General features: G+C 41.6%; 1 protein-coding gene across 4 annotated transcripts in view; it reads right to left on the bottom strand.

Annotated features, from left to right (window-relative positions):
* The window catches only part of TMEM178B (transmembrane protein 178B), a 366,100-nt gene that overhangs the window by 120,110 nt on the left and 225,574 nt on the right, over nucleotides 1-20,416 (bottom strand). The window lies entirely within an intron of this gene.

The raw sequence follows: 20,416 nt of genomic DNA, 5'->3' as shown, positions 1-20,416 counted from the left end.
CAGATGGCCAAGAGGCACATGAAAAGCTGCTCAACATCACTAATTATTAGAGAAATGCAAATCAAAACTACAATGAGGTATCACCTCACACCAATTAGAAGGGGCATCATCAGAAAATCTACAAACAACAAATGCTGGAGAGGCTGTGGAGAAAAGGGAACCCTCTTGCACTGTTGGTGGGAATGTAAATTGATACAGCCACTATGGAGAACAGTATGGAGGTTCCTTAAAAAACTAAAAATAGAAATACCATATGACCCAGCAATCCCACTACTGGGCATATACCCAGAGAAAAGCATAATTCAAAAAGACACATGCACCCCAATGTTCATGGCAGCACTATTTACAATAGCCAGGTCATGGAAGCAACCTAAATGCCCATCGACAGACAAATGGATAATGAAGATGTGGTACATATATACAATGGAATATTACTCAGCCATAAAAAGGAATGAAATTGGGTCATTTGTAGAGACGTGGATAGATATAGAGACTGTCATATAGAGTGAAGTTAAGTCAGAAAGAGCAAAACAAATATCGTATATCAACACATATATGTGGAACCTAGAAAATGGTACAGATGAACTGGTTTGCAGGGCAGAAATTGAGACACAGATGTAGAGAACAAACGTATGGACACCAAGGTGGGAAAGTGGCGGGGGATGGCGGTGGTGGTGTGATGAATTGGGAGATTGGGATTGACATGTATACACTGATGTGTATAAAACGGATGACTAATAAGAACCTGCTGTATAAAAAAATAAATAAAATTTAAAAATTAAAAAAAAATTTCCCATCCAAGTTCATAAACCCCTTGGATTTCTCCCATAGGCCCCCTGGGGGTTTGGGAACCCAAAGCTAAGTGCCCCTGTCATAACAGCAAGGGTTCAGAAATAATATGATCAATGCTTAACATGTAATGAATAATGGAGATGAACAAACTTATGTCTCATGTCTATATAAGTGAAGATGCGTGGGGTGGAAGCAGAAGAAACACAAGTACAGTGAGTTTAGGACCACAAAAGGCAAGTTTACAAGAAGCCTTGAAAAGATGTGTACCTCACTATTTCAGCAGATTGGAAATGTGAAAGGATTCAAAAAGGGTTTGGACAAACTTGTCAATTTTAACCATAAGCAGCTCCTAAGAGAGGAGAGCTGGAGGCACTTAACCTTTACGGTTGACATTAGGGAAGACAATAGAACCTTCATCTGAAGACATCATTTGATGGAGAAGATAAAGTTGGAGACCATTAGGTATGAACCAATAATGTTATATTTCTCTCCTTCTTTAAGATTCTAATGAATCAGCTTTTTTTCCTTTCCTCTGTACATGATTAAAACAAATTATAATACAACCCACAATGATTGCATATCTCTATTTCATCACCCAGCATCAGGTATTGAGCACTAAAAACTTGCGCTTTACCTGTTGATTTAAGGTGTATTTTATGGATCACAAATATCATATTTGCAGGGAAGCACGTAGAGAGTGATTTTACGACCCAGAGAAGAGATTGAAAGGAGCGAAGGCGTAGGGTCACAGTGCCAAGGGTAGCAAGGTTCAAAGTAGTTAAGTTCTTAGGCAGAATCTCTGAGAATAAGGTCAATGTCCAGAGGTCACCTAACTCAGAGGCAAGTCAGCACCTTGGACAGCTCAGTCATAGGCGTGGTCTTCCCTACAGCCTTTATTTTAACAGGAACTTTAAACCTGTGTGGAATGCCTAAGCTTGTCTGGCTCCACCATGCCCTTCCTATACAGTACATACTCATTCTGCCCCACTCAAGAATTAAAAGATCCTGAAATATTTACCATCGTTTCTCTCCCTCTTTAAGAGAATCAATGGTTTTCATCTGTTCTGGATCTCTCTCAATTCATGTCACATGCGTAACCGATGAAGAGATTGTCAGGGGTCCTTGGGGGCCCCAGTGCTTTTCTGAGGCTCACAGCCTGTCTGGTCATGGTTATGTTTTTGTCCTCAGATTGTCCATCCCTTTGATTCCCTTTATTTCCTGAGTTAGTCACCGAGTCTGAACAGCAGCCAAATCCCTGACAATAATTAGCAAGAACATTTGATTCCCTTCCATAAAACTAGAGATACCCCTGAAAAAATGATCAGTATTCACCCTGGTGCTCTCTCTGCCTTCCCAAGGGACAGTCCTTCATCCCTTCCACCCTTTTCATCACAGCAGCAGTCTGGTTGAGGAAGCTGTTTACTTGGTCTGGCTGCTTCTAGCGAATTTTTTTCATTAACATGAATAAATTTGTTTCTTCTAAGCAAAACAAAACAACAACTCAAAGGGTAAAAAAATCATCTTAAATAGAGAGCAGCTAGAATCTCTTAAACCTGTAAGGATATTCATGATCAGTTCACAGCAAGGCTGAAGAAGGAAGAAGACCTGATGTCCCAAAGAGATGAAAGAGGGAGAAACTCAGAGAAATGTCTCAGAAGGTGGTGGTGCGAACGGCAATGGCTCAGAAATAAATAAAGGATATAGAAATGTAATGGGAGGGGGTGCACAAGTGAGAACCACAGAAACCACTAAAGTGAAACTAGGTAGAGAGAGTGGGACATAGAGATGAGTTACCACAATACACCCCTTAAGGCTTAAAAAGATTTGATTTTGGAGGTCAATAATGGAGGGAAGTGGGAAAATAGGTAGGAAGGTGATACCAAATAATGTAAGAAACCCCCCATAAACGAAAATAATTTAACTCTCAAGCACATATGTATGCACCTACAATTCCCTCCCCCGTTACACACACACACACACACACACACACACACACACACACACACACACACACTTTAACTCCTAAACTTCTCATTTTCCTGGACTATACTGGGATTAGGAGCCTGCTTCATTATTTTGTCAGAACTGGATGCCATACCAAATTTGAAGTTCTAGGGTCATGGCAGGAAGTGGAAGAGGACTGACTACGTATAACATCACCACCATGGCACCAAAAGCATTTCCACCGAATATGACCTATTTCCATGATACCATTAAGTTCTTTAATGTTCTTTGAGGATAGCTTATTCTAAAACAAGAAAACAAAAAACTACAGAATTTAGAAGGTTGTATTAAACCCAAAGTATAACATATATTAATATTCAAAGCATATATATTGCTACTGCCTACCAGAGTCTTTACAAGTCATGGACCATACACTGTGGAGCAAAGCAGTGGGGAAAGACCATAGACTCCTAAAAACCTGCTTTGGATTAGGGCTAGTTCTCAGTTTTTGCTCGCAAATAATTAGATGCTCACATTTCATTCTCTCATTTGACCCTCCTAACACTATGAGGTAGAAAGGGTAGGTTTATTCTTGTTTAGCTAATGAGGAAACTGAGACTTCAAAGAAGGAATGAGACTTCCTCAAGGTCAAGTGGCTATGAAGTAGCAAAGCAACATCTTCCGGCATCACGTCCAATGATCAGTATACAACACCTTGCTGCCGGTCCATCGATGTAATTCAAATGAACTTAATATTTTCACTTCTTTTTGGTTTGATTTCATTCATTTAATTAACATTTATTAAGTGTTAGTTGCTAGATTTTTAAAAGTTGAAAAGGCCGCTGTCTCAAAGGAGGTTTCAGATAATAAACAAAACAATAGTAACGAGAAGAGACAAAATAATGCAGTATGATGCTAATAGGAGAGGAGCAATGGGGCTTGCACTTGAAGTAGGAATAGAAGTCTGACGTCATTAGAGACAGCAGCAATAGCATAAGTTTTGAGTTTCATATACAGCTTCTAAATAATGTAGGTATCTTTTTAAGAATAACCTGCCCTCAAAGAAAGTCAAAATCTTTAGGCAGTCAAGCAGGAGAGAGGTTGTTCTTGTCAAAGGGAGCAACATATGTAAGGCAAAAGATCTGAGAAAGGCTGGTGTATTCACGAAACTAACAATGGTTCAGTTTTGCTCAAGCGTAAAATGTGAGATGGTGGGGTGATGGGATGCCAGCTCAAAAAGGGTCTTGCATGGCACGTAAGGATCTTTAGCTGTAAGCCTTTAGGCTGGGGGCCATCCATGGAAACATCTTCACAGGGGACTGACATGACCAAATGTTCATGTTAGAAGACATTCTGGCAGCAATCTAGACTTAGCCAAGCTTGGCAGAGGGGGAGGAATTGAGTCAGGAAGACCAGCAAGAAGGCTGGGTTGTAGTCATGGCAACAGATGAAGGGGGCTGAATTGAGGTGGTGGTGGAAGGGATGCCTCCGGAAGGCATGTAAAAGTAAAATCTGCAGGACTTTGCGTTTAAATAGGGAGGAGGGAGAGTGAGCTACTGGAAACAATGCTAAGTGATTTGAAAACAACTATGAATGCCTTAAGAACAGAGTTCATATCATATTCATCCTTGGCTTTTTCTTTTCTCATGGCGAGCCTAGCACATGTGGGGTGCTCAACAAACTTCCATGAAATAGTGTTGTTCTCAAGTTTCTTATTTGCCTCTGTAGTAGCACCTCAAGCGTGGGACACATCAGCTGATTATCTGTGTGTTTATCTCCTATCTCTAGGAATACCTGGTTCAGGGATCTGAAGTAGGGGGTGTTCAAAAAGGTCATGAAATAAGAAAAATTTTCAGATTAAAAAAATGACGTGAAAAGGGAAACAAAAGCAGATATCCAGGCTAAAGTAAAATGGTGAAATGATGTCAGAATTCAAGGGGATTCTTTACAAAAATGGCAACAATCATTGTATTCTCCTCCTTGTAACCACATTCCTTAAAAATGTGACTTTGAAGCTCCTCCTATCAAGGGGTGGAGTTTGTTTCCCCACCTGCCCTTCAATCTAGATTGACCTTGTGACTTACTTTGAGCAACAGAATCCAGCAGAAGTGACCTTGTACTTGTACACTGCTGCTTTCTCTCAGAACCCTGCCCAGCCACCACTTGAACAAGCCTAAGCTGGCCTGTTGGAGGATGGAAAACCCCATAGAACAGACACCAGCTATTCCATTTGAGGCCATTGCTGGACCAGCCAATTCAGCTGAGGCCATTCTGGACCAGCCATTCCAGTGGAGGCCATTCTGTATCAGCTGGCCCTCAGCCAACCTTAGCTGACTGCAGATACCTGAATGAGCTCCTGGAGACAAGAACTGCCCAGCTGAGCCCAGCCCACATCGCCAACTCAGAAACTTGAGTTAAATACATGCTACTTTAAGCCACTAGAGTTTGGGGATTATTTGTAGCAAAAGCTATGGATAGACTATCTGTGTAAAAGGACTATGTAAGACACTCTTCCTTGGCTCCCTACTTCAAAGGAAATTGGTGCTCCAACTACTCTGGAGACCAGTTCCAGATATGCAGAGTCCACCGCTAACAGTACTCTCTGCTGTATACCACGCCATCTATCATCCACACGATGATAAGATTTGCTCAAAAGGATGCCAGAGGGTACACAGGTCACATGTTACAGGGGTGCCCAGGTATGGTTCCACCACTACTGAGGGTAGGGGAAGTTCCTTGAGAGATGGACTTCAAGTGACCAGGGACTGTTTGTTACTAAGCTTTGCTATTGTGAGTCTTGGGACTGAAGCATTATAAAACCTTCAAGGAAGTAAGAGAGAGAGAGAGGGAGGGAGGGAGGGAAGGAGAGGGGGAGGGGGAGGGAGAGGGAGAGGGAGAGGGAGAGAGAGTGTGTGTGTCAGAAAAATTAAAACAAAAACCTATGTAAAAGTTGTATATGGATATATTATGTACTTTTTTGTTTGTCTGAAATATTTCATAATTTAAAATAAAAATTTTTAACCTGGTAAGAAATATATTACATTTCTTACTATAATAACATTATTTTTAATCATCCCTTACATTGTTTCCAGGGGATCCTATGGTAATACTGCTTTTTCTAGTCACCACTTTATTAGGAGATACAAGGTCAGCAGCTCCATACTTAATATACCTCTCTGCTATAGCACTTCATTTATTTATTCATTCATTTAACAAATCTTATTAAGCATCTTCTACGTACCAGGTATTATGCTGGGCAATAAGAATACAGCAATGAGGGCTTCCCTGGTGGCGCAGTGGTTAAGAATCCGCCTGCCAATGCAGGGAACACAGGTTCGAGCCCTGGTCTGGGAAGATCCCACATGCCGCGGAGCAACTAAGCCCGTGAGCCACAACTACTGAGCTTGCGCGTCTGGAGCCTGTGCTCCACAACAAAAGAGGCCGCGACAGTGATAGGCCCGCGCACCGCGATGAAGAGTGGCCCCCGCTCGCCGCAACTGGAGAAAGCCCTCACGCAGAAACAAAGACCCAACACAGCCAAAAATAAATAAATAAATAAATTAAAAAAAAAAAAAAAAAAAAGAATACAGCAATGAGCAAAACAACATGCCTCCTTTCAGAGTTTACATTCTAGTGGGGGAGAATAAAACACAAATAAGTATATAACAATGCCAGGAATGATATGTGCCATACAGTAAAATAATACATTGTCAAGGAATAGAAAGTCATTGAGGAGGCTTCTTTTAGGTGAGATGAGCAAAGAAGGCCTCACTGATGAAGGATCTGAGCACAGCCTGAATGAAGGGACCCTGAAAGGCAGAGCACTGTTATGTAATCACTAGTTTTCTTGTCTAGGTCTTTTTTTTTCACTGTGACATCTTGAAGGTAGGGACCATGTCTTATTCACCTCTGTATCTTCAAGCCCAGAACAGTGCCAGGTACTCAATAAATCTTAGTGAATGGATGGAAGACGGGTGAGTGGGTTGACAGATTTATTCTTCCTCATGGCTCTGAGAATAATGGCTACTCAGTAAATGCTGACTGGGGCCACCAGCGAGGCTTCAAACCCCATTCTGCCCCATCCCCACACCCAGCACTCCCAGACTCTTACCCTGCTATATTTTTTCTTTAATTCACAGCAATGTACACCTTCTGACACAGCAGATAACTGACCTACTGGTCTACTTGTTTTGTTTATTGCTTATCTGTCTCCTAGCACTGGAATTTAAGCTCCACAAGGGCAGGGATCTTTGCCTGTTTTGCTTATTATCATAACCCAAACGTCTCATGCAATGCTCAGGACATAGTAAGAGCTGAAAACATGCACGTTAAATGTCTGAATGTGACCTTGTCCATCTCAGTTTTTCTGGAGACTAATCTAATGTATGTCTTGGTCCCTTTCCTGTTTAGCTTCTCCTGTGAGATGTCTGCTTTTAAGAAGATCCATCAGTTATATGTTCTATCCACAAACGTAGGTTCACCAAAGAGAAGTTGAGACAGGCCCCATGAATAATTTATTCTTAAAAATATGTAATTTTTTTTGGCAATCTAAAAATTTGAGCAAGGTAGATACACAGAGAAAATATAAATCAGAAATACTTAAAAATATAGAACACTTAGGGTTTATAAATAAAAGCTAAATTATTTATCATCTAAGAACCAATAACAACATTAACTATGAACTAAAGTGAAGAAGAAGAGTCTGATGGGAAAATTATAAAATATATTCAAACTGATTTGTGGAACTTCTTCCTTTGCCCATGTGTCAGTCACGTGGGAACGTAGCACGGTCTGTCCATCAGTGGTACCTTACCCCCCGTACCCTGTCATGAACTCTGCCTGCCACTCTCTTAACAGGATTCTGACAAGTTCCTAGGTGTCAGTTCTGCTCACGCATGCTCTGATGGCTTTGTAACCTAGTTAAGGTTTCATTATCTTAACTAGGCTAAAGCTATTCTTTTTCAGACAAAAATCAGCCTTCCACCCAGAGTAAGACACATTATCTGAAATTGCTCCTTTTCTTCCCAGGTCCATTTCAAACTCTCATATTCTGATTTCTTTGTAACCTAGTTAAGGTTTCACTAGCTTAACAAGGCTGGAGATATTCTTGTCAGTTAAAATTTGCTTTCAGCCTGAAATTATCCACACGCTCTCTGAAATGGCTGCATTTTTCTCACAGTCTAAATTAGATTAACTAATTTCAGGCTGCTCTCTCCCTAAATTACAATTTGCCAAGATAGCCCAGAGATGGTCTCTTCCTTCCAAAAACCTGTCTTTCTTCTAAAACTTGACTCTCCAATCAGAAAGCCATTCCTTCACAGCCTCCTCACTGCCCTGCCCGTCCCTGGAAAAGTCCAACACCCTTTAACAAATTATGTGCACAATGCCCATCTGACAGACATGTTAAATGCAATTTATAACCTCTTCAGATGTGATCTTAGAAAACTTATACATGATTTGGGCTTTATTACAGAAGAAGCTTTGATTCACTGATTTTGTGATCTTATTTTTATGCAAAACACAAAACAACTTCAAAATTTAGAAACAAATTTTAAAAATAAGAGATAAATAAAACAACCCACTACAGCAAAAGCCAAGATTTTAGCTAAGACTAAAAACAAAACAAAATGAAATAAAAAGACCTGGTTACACACTGCTATGTTTAAAATGGATAACCAACAACGACCTACTGTAAACCACGGGAACTCTGCTCAATATTATGTAACAACCTAAATGGGAAAAGAATTTGAAAAAGAATAGATATATGTATAACTGAATCACTTTGCTGTACACCTGAAACTGACACAACATTGTTAATCAACTATACATACTCCAATACAAAACAAAAAGTTAAAGAACCCATTTGTAGGGCAGGAATAGAGACACAGACGTAGAGAACGGACATGTGGACACAGGGAGGGAAGGGGAGGGTAGGAGGAATTGGGAGATTAGGATTGACATATATATACTACCATGCATAAAATAGATAGCTAGTGGGAACACACTATAAAGCACAGGAAGCTCAGCTCAGCGCTGTGTGATGACCTAGATGGGTGGGAAGGGCGGGGGGGGGGGCGGGGGGGGAATGTGGGCGGGAGATCCAAGTGGGAGGGGATATAGGTATACATAGAGCTGATTCACTTCGTTGTACAGCAGAAACTAATACAACATTGTAAAGCAATTATACTCCAATTAAAAAAAATACTGCATTTGTATATTTGAAAGTTGCTAAGTAAGTAGATCTTAAAAGTTCTCATCACAAGAAAAAAATATTGTAACTATAGGTGGTGATGGATGTTAACTAGACTTATTTTGGTGATCATTTTGCAATATATACAAATATGGAATCATTGTGTTGTATGCCTAAAACTAATACATGTTATATGTCAATTATGTCTCAATAAAAATAAATAAAAAGTAAAAAAGAAAACAAAGACCTGGTTAATAAAAATCTCACGAGGATGCAACAGAATATATAGCTTGTTGCTAAATGTGGCTAGATCTTTTAAAATCCTTTTCTCCTCCAACTAGTGTAAATATTGTTTTTAAAACTTCTGTGGTAATTAGATGCAGACCTTTGGAAATTACATTTTGAATGGTTTCATGACAGAGGCTGTTTGTGAAGTCATCTTTCCTGGGTAACAACTGCGACAAAGCAAGATCGTCAGGGCATTTTGTCTTGGGATTGCATTCATTATACACACATTTCACTGTTGGCGGGGGTGGTGGAGTAGGGGGTGGGCAGTCAGTAAGAGGTGAGGGGAGGGGGACAAGAAGGGGAGAGAGGGAGAAGGCAGAGGAGAGAAGGAGAGAAGGAGAGATGGAGAGTGAGAGAGAGCTTGTGTATGTGCCAAGGCTCCATGCGAAGAGCCAGAGGGGGTGAGGTGGACCAGAGCTGGGAACCTGCTGGCCCTGGGGGCATCCCGTCACCACGGCTCTCTCACATATGAGCATCTAGCTGCACAGAGTGTGATGCTGGTCCTTAATGGAAGTGTTTTTGCACAGTGTGTCTTCTCAACACAAACCAACTGTGTCATCTGATGTTCAGCTGAGCAAACAGTGGTCTCTTTCCAGGCTGAAGGAAAACCAGGCTCTGCTGGGTGCCCTGGGAGACTGTGTGCTGACCTCCAATGTGGCACCGCCCAAAGGAGTTTCCACGGGAGGGGTTTCCACTTTACATCCTAACTTTAGAATATACCCAGAGTAGCATGACTCTCTGCTATCCTATATTTAAATTTCATGAAAAACCTAGGTAGACCTGGTCTAGAAGGTTCCTTATGGGGCAGGAAACACCTCTCTTTTCTTTATGAGGAATTTACTTTGTAATGGAAATTTATTTCCTAGTTTAAAAAATGTGATTCTATCCAAGTGTGTGTACACAGAGGTATTCATAGCCTATATCTGGGGTGGCTGAAGTAAGGACCGGGAGGACATACAGATAGTGACATGTGATTCCTACTCGTAAGGTGCTGATAAACTAGCAGCCCTACGTAAGGCTGATATCAAGCCCTGGAGATGGGTACTGTCGCAAGAAAGATTGATCTTCCAGGTGACATTTTAGATAAATTAGGAAAGAAGGAACTATGATGATTGTACCAGGATTGATGGATAACACCCAAGAATTGTTGAAAAGGATGCCAAATTGTCCTAAGTCTGTACTTTTTAGTATTTTTCTACCTGATTTTCTACATCATGATTTACTGTTTTCCATATCACCTATTTTTGTAAAGACTTACTTTTAATAAATAAATGGGTAAGATCTGGACCACATGCCACAAAACAAAGTGAGTTTCTTACCATCTACCACCTGGTGACAGGATGCCCAAATTGTAGGTCTCATTTGGCTAAGAACTCAAAGTTTAAAAAGGCCCATCTCATGGTAAAAGTGGTGGTTACTATAAAACAATCAGTAAAGGTATTTTATTTATTTTAATATATTTATTTATTTATTTATTTTTGGCTGCATTGGGTCTTCGTTGCTGCACGCGGGCTTCCTCTAGTTGCGGTGTGAGGGGGCTACTCTTCATTGCGGTGCACGGGCTTCTCGTTGCGGTGGCTTCTCTTGTTGTGGAGCACGGGCTCTAGGAGCACGGGCTTCAGTAGTTGTGGCACATGGGCTCAGCAGTTGTAGCTTGCAGGCTCTAGAGCACAGGCTCAGTAGTTGTTGCGCACGGGATTAGTTTCTCCGTGGCATGTGGGATCTTCCCGGACCAGGGCTCGAACCTGTGTCCCCTGCATTGGCAGGTGGATTCTTAACCACTGCACCACCAGGGAAGTCCCAGTAAAGGTATTTTAAATAATCCTTTTATTTTTTTTTTCTTTTTTTATTGGGGTATAGTTGTTTTACAATGTTGTGTTAGTTTCTACTGTACAGTGAAGTGGAGTTCCCTGTGCTATACAGCAGGTTCGTATTAGTTATCTATTTTATACATAGTAGTGTATACATGTCAATCTCAATCTCCCAGTTCATCCCACCCCCCACCCCGCTTTCCCCCCTTGGTGTCCATACACTTGTTCTCTACATCCGTGTCTCTATTTCTGCCTTGCAAACCGGTTCATCTGTACCATTTTTCTAGATTCCACATATATGCATTAATATACAATATTTGTTTTCCTCTTTCTGACTTACTTCACTCTGTATGACAGTCTCTAGGTCCATCCACGTCTCTACAAATGACCCAATTTCGTTCCTTTTTAAGGCTGAGTAATATTCCATTGTACATAATCCTTTATAATTTGGTTTAATAATTCATTAAACCAATGTCTTCAGCTTTTTTCTTTTCTTTGCAAGATAAATATTAATTTACTGGCCACATCGGATCACCCGTTGCATTTTCTATGCAACACTAACCATCTGTACCAAACCATTGTCTAGTGAGGCTCATGACAAAATCACCTAACACTTGACTATAAAAGGCTACCAGGACCCTGATGCATACATCACAGCTTACGCCAAGATAACTCTATTATTCACTGTAACGGTGTCATCTTCCCTGTAGCTTGTCAAAGAAAGAGGCCAAGCACTGTAACAGTGAAGACAGGAAGCAAAGTGAAGGCGGAAAGCAACATTCTACTTCTCCAGAATCCCTGAAAAATCTCTACTACCCAAATCATTAACATTTGGGTTTAAAGATTTTTATCACGGAATTATCAACTCCCTCTGTAAATGTATTTGTAAAAGTGGGGGTTTTTGATAAATAACCTGTTATTAATGCAGTTACTATTGATAATGAATTTGTGCCAATTTGACCGGGGTTAGGTGGAAATATTAGCTGTCTTCTATGTATAAATGGAAAAACGGTGGGGAGAAGGGATCCTGAGAAAGTACTCATATAAATCAGAGTGTATTTGTAACCTTATACTTAAGGACATAATTTCTGTCCAGACTCTTTTTCATAATACGGTTGTATGCAATGTGCTAATTATGACTATGCAATGTGCTAATCTCTTCATAAAAGTAAACCCTATTTTTTCATTATATTTTTTAGCTATTAGTTCAAGTTAATTAATCAAGGTCATAATCAGAGACATGTAGGACCCTTGTCCATCTCTGTGACTTTACAACCAAGGCCACTGAGTCCTGGAGAGCTTGCCGACTTGCACCAGGTCTCACAGGCGGTGGCAGAGTCACTGGCTAAAAGCCAGGTCTTCTGATGCCCAATGTTTTGCCATCTTTACTCTCTCCAGTCATTTCCAAACTGATCCATGAATCTCTAGGGGTCTGAGAGGGTGGAGTTCTGGGCCTTCCGGTTACATCTTTATTGATTTCACACTTTAGCCTTCCAAGAGTTATTTGATTTAAAAATAAAAATCCATGGCTTAAAAAAAGTTTTAAAATCACATTAAAATTTTTTTCAAAGTAAAAAAATTTTCTACAATATGCTGGAAGCTTATAACTCTTCATTACAGAGTGGAATTCAATATAAGTTGGATCCCTTACAACACCATCTGAAGCTTGGTGACTGAAGGGTCACAGAATCAGAGGTTCAGAGCTCGGGCCTTGAAGTCAGACAGACCCGGGACCAGTGCCTCCAACTCTGTGACCACACACAAGTTACTTAACCAGTCCAGCCTCAGTGTCCTGGTCTGTGAAATGGGACTTACAAAATTTTACAGCATAGAAGATCAATGCCATAACCAAGCTCACTGCTGTGGCTGTTAATATGTTCATTATTAGGCAATGTCACCTACACATTAACAACCAGAGAACAGAACTTTAGACCAGTGTATAGTGAGGGGTCAATATACTCTGTATTTTCAGGCTTAACTGCAATTCAAACTCTCATCCTCTGCAGTAGGAATAAGTAGATTTACTCTGCTCCGAAAGAGGCTTGGGAGTCACAGGTTGAGACCATGGACTCTCGGGGGTGAGACAGGAGTCCAGGGGCTCGGGCAGCTCGCCCCACAGTTCTCTCTAAAGAACGAGCCGGAGCACAGAGGCTTAAGGAAGTTTTCCCATCCCAGCTGCGAACTATATCAAGCCTGATTCTGAGCTGGGCAGCTGTGGGAAGGTCAGCAGCCCTGGCACCAATCCGGCCTTAGATTCTGTGGCTGCAAATGAGTCCAACAATAGGCCCCAGCCGGATTTGGGGAGTGCCAACCAGGCCTCTCTGGGGGGCCATCTGGCTTTGGAAACTTGTAGTCAGAATCCAAGGACTAGTCTGAGGTCAGAGAGGTATCTCGTTTCATTTGTCCAATTCAGCATAACGCATATTTATTGTGCATAACCTTGTCAGATGCAACGCATGGTGTCCGTGGGACAGGAATGAATCAGACTCCTTAAGGGGCCTACATGGTCCAGCGATGTGTGTAAAATACAGGGCAGCAGTTCTCAAAGCGAGGTTCCTGGACCAGCAGCATCACCTGGGCATCAGCAAGAATCACTTGTTAGAGACGCACCTTCTCAGGCCTCGTCCCAGACCTACTGAATCAGAAATCCCTGGGGGCAGGCCCAGCAGCCCGTGTTTTAACAAGCCTCCAGGTAATTCTGACGCAGTTAAAGTTTGAGAACCAACAGTATAGAACGTTTAAGGGAGCAGCCAGATGTGATCAATGACACACAAAATGATGACAGGAAGCTGGCATTCCATCAGGACAGACAGTGTGTATAACAAACCCCACAGCATGAAGAACCTACCAGGCTAGGCAGAAGAGTCAATCAAGCACAGAGAAACTGGAGACGGACACACATGAGATAGGTCAGGGCGTTTTCACACCTCACTGACTGCAGAAGATCAAATGGAAAAAACCAGGAGTGATTGAGCCATGCATATGTGAGAAGAGTCTTGTATGAAGTGGATACTGAGCTTACTCTTCTCTCTGTCCAAGAGGTGAAGACTTGCTTAAACTTACCCAAAAGAGATTCCTTATCAACCAAGGAGCCAAGTGACCAGCTAAGTGAGCACCATCCCAGACTCTCTGGCCGCCCTGAACGTCGTCAGAAAGACCTGGGCTGGAAGGGGGAACTTTATCTCAAGGATAAAATGAGAGTAAAACGAGCAGATTCCTTAGGCTCATTCCGAGAGATTCCTTACTTCAGGAGGTTTGAGAAGGGGCTCCATGAATATGAATTTTCTGAATATGCATTTTAACACAGGACTCCACCTGTCCTGACTTAGTTCAGTCGAGAAATACCGGCTTCACTCATCCAACATCAGAGGGTTGGAACCAATGACATCTACAGATCTATTATTCCTCTTTCATTCAACTATTGTTTGCTTTTCAGTTGTATTTTTTTAATGTAATTTGTAAGTTTCTCCCAGAAGACACTGTAGAAGTTAAGACTAATTTCTGAAGTGGCAAAAAATCACCGCAATCCCAAAGCGTAGGAAATTTCCCAGATCAAGCAGAATGGGGCTAGTGAAAAGGCAGTGGAAGATCTCTGGGCTTCCCAGGACAGGATCCTTGCAACCATGTGGGGTTTTGTTTTGTTTTGTTTTTGTTTTCCCTAGATTGAAAAAGAGAGATGCATTTGAAACTCAATCCTGTTTCAGTCAAATGACTGAAATGACTAACCCCTGAATCACTAGACACAAGAGTTGCCAGGGACCTTTGGTAGCCATTCTGCCACTCCTTAACCTCTAGAGATGAAAATACCCCAATCGGAAGGCAGGCAGGCAGGCAGTCCACTGGTTAGAAAGATCTTCCTCACACTGAGCTGAAATAGTCACACTTCCTTCCTTAGAGAGAAAAGAGAGCTTTGCACGCTACCTTCAGACGTATGGGTAGATCCTTTTCTTTTGTAGGAGAGGAAAGTGATGGGGAATTCAAGAGAAAACCTTAATTGGATTACGCAGTTAAAACAAGTGACGAGACCGAAGGCAAAACCTTGTCCTTTGTCCTTCTTCATATTTCCCTCCCTAAACTTCTGGCCTCTCTAATCATATCATTTAATATATTCATGTAGCAAAATGGAGAGAAGAGAAGAAAGAAAACCCCATTTTGTTGTGTTTTTTAGTTCTTAGATGTCATCTTATTCCTTCATTTGTGTGGCCTTTTGTCTCTGACAGTTTCCATAGCAACAACAACCAGAAAGCAGTTTGCACCCCTCTCTCCAGCTTGTGCACAGATAACTCCAAACAGGGTCAAAACCCGCTCTATGTTGAGAAAGAAAGTAGATTCATTTCCTTCTCATTGATGTTTACATGTGGATTTGTTGCGATGGTGCGTACATGTGTTTCTGTGCTTTGATCTCACTCAATATTTTTGGCTGCGAGTGATTTCTGAGAGCTTGTCTTTGTTTCTGATTTGGAGGGATGGAGCAATGAATTTCATATTTAGCCACATATTTGAGAACATATAGCTACATAATTGTATATCATTGGGGGAAAAAAAAGGAGTATTAAATGACCTTGCAGAAAAAAACAGCCTACAGTATTCTATACGCACTGAGGAAAGAAACTGTTTTCTCAAAGTGCTCCAGACTCATGCAATATTTATAAAATCCATCAACGACCCACCAATCTATTAGGTACAGTTTCATGTCAAGGCAGGATATTTGCTTTTGCTTTATAACTTTAGTGTTTTCCTGTTGCCATGCTCCCAGCCTACCTTGTGTTTTCCTTAGATATTTTTCCTGAAGGGAACACTGTACTGCCAACAGGTGGTGGTATGGTTACAATTAGGGTGCCGAGAAGCACATATCATCTTTTGAGGAGTTTTAACTAAGATTGAAATAAGCATGATTTTACTCCTTTTGAAAATGTGAATCCTTATTTAAATGTTACCAATGCAACTATACATGCCAAATTATAATAACAGGAATTACAGATGAAGACTCTACAGCAAGCTTTTAAAAGAAATATCTCAGAAGAAATTGGTAGGTGTATTAGTATCTGATTACTACTATACAAATTACCACAAATTTAGAGGCTTAAAATACATAAACCTATTATATTATAGTTGTGTAGGTCAGAATGTCCAAAATGGTTTTCACCTGGCCGAAATCAAGGTGTCGACAGGACTGTGCTCTCTCTGGAGGCTCCAGGGGAAAATCTGCTTCCTTGTCTTTTCCAGCTTCTAGAAGCCACCTGTATTTCCTGGATCACAGCCTTTTCCTCTAACTTCAAAGCCAACAGTGCAGCATCTTCAAATCTCTAACTCCAACCCTCCTGCCTCCTTTTAATAGGGATCAGTGTGTTTATACTGGTCTCACCTGAATAATCCAGTATAATGCTCTGTCTCAAGATCCTGAACTCAATCACATCTGCGAAGTCCCTTTTGCCATGGGCGGTAACACACTCACAGATTTCAGAGAGGAAGATGCAGACATCTCACAGGCAATTATTCTGTCTAGCACAGTACCACTCTCAACAAATCATGCCTAACAATCATCACGTTTTCATTTGATCCCTGGTCTTACTCCAAGACTTTGACAAAACGACCTTTTCCAACTTGCCCTGAATCCTCTTGGGCAGTCGACTGTCTGGCTCTTTAACTTCAAGCCAGGCTTGACAGCAGATGTTTGGCAGAGCGGTCCATTCACTCAAGGGCAGCCTGGCTGTACCAGGTTCTAGCTGCTCCTGTCTTTCAGCCTACATCCTCCCCCCACCTCCAGACAGGTGGTCTCCGGCAGGTACCTGCCCCCATACCCAGCATCAAGGACTACTTTCTGCCACAAAGGGTGAGATGTGACGAGATGGGGAGAGAATCTGCTTTAGAGTTCAATTTTTCTTTCGTGATGCGCATGAATGCCCTTGCTTTTCTATTTGATTTTATAGTTGCACCTTCAACTTTACAAAAACTCCTTATTTAAAAAACAAATCTCCTTTGCTAATTTGAACCCCTTTTACTAGATCTCTTGCTGAAGTGCAGGCTTGGTTTTCTGATCTCCTATTTGGCCTGACTTCTGAAATCCATACTTCCCCCACAGCTGGTTTCCTGAGCCGTCACAAGTCCCACCCCACCTGCCTGCACGGCTGAGGGGGCCCCATCGTGGGCCTGGCTGCTGCGGCACATTGCCCATTCTCCGGATCCGTCTACTGAGTTCGACCAGAGACTGCTACCTTATCCATCCCAGCTGTGCGAGGCTGTCCACTGCTGAAATGATTCCTCACTGGCTTCAGACCCCTTTCCTTGCAGGGACCCTCCTTCCACCCCCCAGTGCAAAGAGAGCCAAAGAGAAGGAAGGTGGCCCCAAGGGGGTTGCTAGAGCCTTCCCCAACCTGGGTCTGAAAAAACTGACCCCCTCAGGGGTTTACAACGCACGTCTACATGTTAAATTCACAGTCCACGCCCCTACCCCCAACACACACACACACACACACACATCGTCTCTCCCTGACACCTGCCATGGAAGTCCCCGTACTTTTCTGAAGTAACTATGTATTTCCGTTCTAATAGATGACTCCAGTTTCCTACCAGTAAGATAACTCCCCAATGCACAACTGTTTTTTTTTTTTCTCTAGGTATTTTTTTATTTCCTCTTTGATTTCTTCAGTGATCTCTTGGTTATTTAGTAACGTATTGTTTAGCCTCCATGTGTTTGTCCTTTTTATGTTTTTTTCCCTGTAATTCATTTCTAATCTCATAGCGTTGTGGTCAGAAAAGATGCTTGATATGATTTCAATTTTCTTAAATATACTGAGGCTTGATTTGTGACCCAAGATGTGATCTATCCTGGAGAATGTTCCGTGCGCACTTGAGAAGAACGTGTAATCTGCTGTTTTTGGATGGAATGTCCTATAAATATCAATTAAATCTATCTGGTCTATTGTGTCATTTAAAGCTTCTGTTTCCTTATTTATTTTCATTTTGCACAACTGTTTGTGATGGGAACGAAGTGCCCCCAAAGCAAACATCCTTCCAAGGACCTGTTTCTAAAATACAAAATAAAGTGACTTTTTATGCAGAGATGTCACCCCTGACCAACCAGGATTGGACTGGATTTGACAGCTGTGAGAGGTAGAGCGAGTCAAGTCAGCAGCTGTCACCCTCTGCACACATGGCAGACCGCAGCCACAAGGCTAGTAGCTACCAGGGTGAGAGTTCGGTCACTGTTTTCCCTGCATGTCCAGACGGAATCAAATGTCACGAACTCGCTCACAAGCCTAAGCAGTCCAGACCTCCCGGGCAATGTGGTGCTGGCACGTGGAATCACTGAAAAGGGGGATTTCTTTTTTCTTTTCTTCTAAACTATGTAAGAAAACAGACATTACCCCTGCCTTCCTTCAATCACCATCCAAGGTCAAATAGACGGCAGGTGCTCTAGGGTTCCAGGTGTTTTGCATTATTGACTGTCTTAATGAGATGTTTCTGGCCAGAATAAGAGTGCCCTCCAACCTGAACCCCAAAGACTACTTTTACATGCTTCTTTGATTTCCAGGGAAGAAAAGAAAGTTGGGAGAGAATAAAAGGAAAGGTTGAGAGAAAGCTCAATTATATAATTGACTCATTTATAGCATTTCTCCACTGATCATAATCACTTTTAAACAAAAGGTTATTAGTGAAGATTTTAACTGCCTTATGATTAAAATTCTACTTTCCTTCCCCTTTGTTACACCTTTATTACTCTAATTAATTTCTATCACAGAGTTTCAAAAATAACCTTGCTTTTAAACATACTAAGCCATCTTGTGGTATCTGATAGATATCTCTTGAATTTTTTCTACCCCTGTTGTTTGTAATGGACTTAAAATCTTTAATAAGATTTAATATCTTAATATATTTATATCTTTAATATATTTTAATATTTAAAATCTTTAATAAGGCCACCATGGCCTCCTCAATGTCAAAACGACAAAGTATGTACCGACCTATATAAAAACACATATCCACGGACACACAGACACAAAAGCACACGTGTAAATAATCAGAAAGATGTAGCCAAAAGTATAGCTAGAACAGAGGCTTTGTCACCATTTATTAACTCTATGACCTTGGGCAAATTACTGAATATCTCTGAGACTTAGATTTGTCATCTGTCATGAAGGTAATAACGTTGGAAATGAGGTTAATGGTATTTGAATACATCACAGAGTTTTTGTAAGAACTGAGTAGATACATGCAAAGCACTTGTAACTGTGCTTGGTAAGTCAGTCCAACAAGAGTTCCCTGTGGCTGATTTTAGTGGTGGTGGAGGTCACGGTGATGATTAGTGATGGTGGAGTTAACAGCAGTGGTGGTGCTGGTGGGGATAGGCTTGGTGCTGGGGCAGTGGTAATGGCGGTGATGGTAGAAGTAATGGTGGTAGAAGTTTTATGATATGTAGTTCATTGAGCAAGAGAGTATGAGTAGTAAAACCACACATTTCCACAATGTACATTATTTTCTAAATACACTGTCCTACGGATATCATCCTCATGAGATAACAGATCAACTGAGCCAACCCTTGGATTAGGAACTTTGTAACATTGGCTCTAAAATTTACAACAGCCCAAACAGGTAGGTATTCCTAGTCTCATTTGACACAAGAGAAAATAGAGACCCACAACAGTTAAATAAGTGCCGCCCCAGGTCACAGAGCGGACCGTGGCAGACCCAGGATTCTGTCGTCCAACCTTCTCCTCCCCGCCAGGTCTCTCTCCAAAGCTCAGCACTTCCCACTGCCTGCTCCTTCCAGGGCAACCAGCAGCCCAGGGTTCAGATTCCCAGTTTTTTGGTTTTTGTTTTTGAATTTTATTTTATTTTATTTTTATACAGCAGGTTCTTATTAGTTATCTATTTTATACATATTAGCATATATATGTCCATCCCAATCTCCCAATTCATCCCACCAGTTTTCAATAGATGAGAAGATGGAGACAGACAAGGGGACCTGCGAACAGAATGCAAGCTGTGTGTGGGTGGTGATGGTGGTGGGACCCTGAGGCAGAGAGCCGCCGAGGTGATGAAAAGACAGCGAGGATGGGGAGCACGTGAGGCAGTGCTGGCCCCAGTGAGGACTAGATTCCTCCAGAAGCCAGCGAGATTCTTCCAGTTGGCTCAGTAACAGCGACTCTCCAAGTCTGTCTGTGGCATGTGATGATTACTCTTTTTCAGTTGAAAAGACCGTCAAACATTTTAAATTACAACTGTCAGTAGCGAGATGGTGTTTCAGCATGTGAAATGATCTAAAGCTGCAAGGCGTTAAAGCCTTCTTTAAACAGCAAAGTAACGGCTCCCTGCAGAGAACGAAACTTCAAGCACGGAGTGGGGCTTCTCTTTTCCCAGAGACACTGGGAGGAAAATTAGCAAGTTTCCT

Source organism: Balaenoptera borealis (assembly GCF_965194805.1).
Source record: "Balaenoptera borealis genome assembly, chromosome: 7".
Lineage (NCBI taxonomy): Eukaryota > Metazoa > Chordata > Mammalia > Artiodactyla > Balaenopteridae > Balaenoptera > Balaenoptera borealis.
This window is presented reverse-complemented; position numbering and strand designations above follow the sequence as displayed.